Below are 3,208 nucleotides of genomic sequence, written 5' to 3'. Positions count from 1 at the left end.
GTATGTGGATGGTGAACCATCAAGTATGAACTCGGGGACGAGTTCCTTCCAAGTGGGGGAGACTTGTCATGTCCCAAGTTCTAGGTGAAGCCATCCGGATGGGCCATGGTGCGAGGACAAGCACCAGCCAGGTCATGAGACCTAAAGGCAAGCGTATCATGGTCTAGAAGTGGGGTTAAGTGCATCAGGAAGCTGAGACTTAACCAGGATGAAGGGAAGGTAAGCTCAAAGGAGATGGACAAGTGTTTTGGTAGCTGGCCGTTGAGGTTTGGTAGCTCGGGCAGCTAGGGAAGGAGTGAGGCAAGCTCACAGTAGCTCAGGCAAGTCTAGGACAGCTCCAGTAGCTGGCAGGTCAGCTCACTCAGCTGGGGAAGCTAGTGACCAGCTCACCTCAGCTGGACGGAGTGATTAGCTCTTGGGCGGTTGGACCGGACCATGAGCGGTTATGGGTCCGGCTCGGTGGTGACATGGTCTGGTGTGACCATGGAGCTTGGCAAGAGTGTCAGGTACCTAGCTAAGTACTGGCAGCTGAAGATCGATCAAGGGGAGCGGTTGGGAGCAGTTGGAGGCGGTTTGGCCGAAAGGATGCAAATGGAAACCGCATGTGTCCGTTCGCCCAAACCTTGTAACCGTTCGCCCAAAGGTGGTTGTCGATGGCATTTCCTATAAATAGGAGTCTCTGCACATCGATTTAGACCACGAAAAACATTAGGCAAACCTCTGCCAAAATTCTACCAGAAAGAAAGAGAGAAGAGACCGGCGGTGTGGAGTGATCCGTGTGGTGTTCCGGTGTGATTTAAACGGTGGAAAAGGCTAAGGCAAGGCCATGGCAGGCGGGCAAGGTGATAAGGACAAGAGGAAGGAATCAGAGAAGGAGGGAGGTGCAGAGGAACGCACGCCTAAGGTATTGATGCACTCCGGATGGTGACCGCCCATGACCATGAGTGTATATGGTCTGGCCGGTTGAACCATGATGTGTTGGTTGCATCCGTTTCTTCTTTTCTCTTTGTCAATCTCTCTTCTACCTTATTCTGATGTGATCTGAGGGTTTAAACCCGCGGACAAACCCCCAGGGCTTGGATTGGTCAGTGTAATCTCTCCATGGCCTTGGTTGGGGAGGTATGGTCCGATCTCATGGTTCCCAAGGGAATTATTGGGGTTTGACGATTGTAATCTCTTAATTGGGATTTTTAATGAATTATCAAAGTGTTAGATTTAATTTATATCATGGATTAGGGGTTGGTCCAATTTGGCCGGTTGGCGGTTCATGGTCAAGGTCGTTATGATTGAGGCCAGTTCTGAGGAATCCAATTGGACCATTCTCTTAGTTTGGATTTATCGTGATTTATCATGTAGAGTTTAGAGTTTTTGGCCGAGCATTTAGTGTGGTCAGAATTGGGCATTAGATGTGATCTAGGATCCGGAACCATGTACTAGTTAGATTGATGTTAGGATATCGGATCATATGTGTATTCATGTGTTGTGGTTTGGTTTCAGGAACCAGCAGTGATCGTGGTAAAGCAAAGGAGTCTTGAAGACTTGGCCGTGGACGGATGTGTGATGTGTGTCTAGTTAGAATTGAACTTATGATAGCCTATTGTGCAACTTGTGTGTTATGAATGATTTGTATGGATCACATTGACTTATATATATGAAATGATCTTTCTTTCATGCTTCCGCAATGTACATGTTGTTTATGAACCTCAAACAAAAAGGAAAATGACTTAGAAACTATTGGACCTAAACCGGCTTAATTACACTTAGACATCTAGGTAAGTACTTGAACTGGTTGGATCATGGGATCCAGGTTCGGGTCTTACACCGCTGGCACCTTATGAGAAATCAAAGTTTTTGGGTTCCGGGGGGAGTATGGTCGCAAGGCTGAAACTTAAAGGAATTGACGGAAGGGCACCACCAGGAGTGGAGCCTGCGGCTTAATTTGACTCAACACGGGGAAACTTACCAGGTCCAGACATAGTAAGGATTGACAGACTGAGAGCTCTTTCTTGATTCTATGGGTGGTGGTGCATGGCCGTTCTTAGTTGGTGGAGCGATTTGTCTGGTTAATTCCGTTAACGAACGAGACCTCAGCCTGCTAACTAGCTACGTGGAGGCATCCCTTCACGGCCGGCTTCTTAGAGGGACTATGGCCGTTTAGGCCAAGGAAGTTTGAGGCAATAACAGGTCTGTGATGCCCTTAGATGTTCTGGGCCGCACGCGCGCTACACTGATGTATTCAACGAGTTCACACCTTGGCCGACAGGCCCGGGTAATCTTTGAAATTTCATCGTGATGGGGATAGATCATTGCAATTGTTGGTCTTCAACGAGGAATTCCTAGTAAGCGCGAGTCATCAGCTCGCGTTGACTACGTCCCTGCCCTTTGTACACACCGCCCGTCGCTCCTACCGATTGAATGATCCGGTGAAGTGTTCGGATCGCGGCGACGTGGGTGGTTCGCCGTCTGCGACGTCGCGAGAAGTCCACTAAACCTTATCATTTAGAGGAAGGAGAAGTCGTAACAAGGTTTCCGTAGGTGAACCTGCGGAAGGATCATTGTCGTATCCTGGAAACAGAACGACCCGAGAACGTTGAAACATCACTCTCGGTGGGCTGGGTTCTCTTACCGGAATCCATGCCTTCCGATTCCGTGGTTATGTGTTTCGTCCCCGGTCAAGGCTGGGTCGTGCACATAGCTTCCGGATATCACCAAACCCCGGCACGAAAAGTGTCAAGGAACATGCAACTAAACAGTATGCTTTCGCCAACCCGGAAACGGTGTTTGTTCGAAAGCAGTTCTGAAATGTAAAGTCTATAACGACTCTCGGCAACGGATATCTCGGCTCTCGCATCGATGAAGAACGTAGCGAAATGCGATACTTGGTGTGAATTGCAGAATCCCGTGAACCATCGAGTCTTTGAACGCAAGTTGCGCCCCAAGCCTTCTGGCCGAGGGCACGTCTGCCTGGGTGTCACAAATCGTCGTCCCCCCATCCTCTCGAGGATATAGGACGGAAGCTGGTCTCCCGTGTGTTACCGCACGCGGTTGGCCAAAATCCGAGCTAAGGATGCCAGGAGCGTCTTGACATGCGGTGGTGAATTCAATCTCCTCGTCATATCGTCGGTCGTTCCGGTCCAAAAGCTCTCGATGACCCAAAGTCCTCAACGCGACCCCAGGTCAGGCGGGATCACCCGCTGAGTTTAAGCAT

The 3,208-nt window shown here is 49.6% G+C and overlaps 1 non-coding gene across 1 annotated transcript; it reads left to right on the top strand.

Annotated features, from left to right (window-relative positions):
* Positions 1–2,818: 2,818 nt before the first annotated feature.
* LOC130507764 (5.8S ribosomal RNA) lies at positions 2,819–2,974 on the top strand. Its single transcript, XR_008942431.1, has one exon. It is a non-coding gene; the product is annotated as a 5.8S ribosomal RNA (ribosomal RNA).
* The last annotated feature ends 234 nt before the right edge of the window (positions 2,975–3,208 follow it).

This window comes from Raphanus sativus, unplaced genomic scaffold (assembly GCF_000801105.2).
Source record: "Raphanus sativus cultivar WK10039 unplaced genomic scaffold, ASM80110v3 Scaffold5624, whole genome shotgun sequence".
Classification (NCBI taxonomy): domain Eukaryota; kingdom Viridiplantae; phylum Streptophyta; class Magnoliopsida; order Brassicales; family Brassicaceae; genus Raphanus; species Raphanus sativus.
The sequence above is the reverse complement of the archived record's forward strand: the minus strand, read 5'-3'. Positions and strand labels throughout refer to the sequence as shown.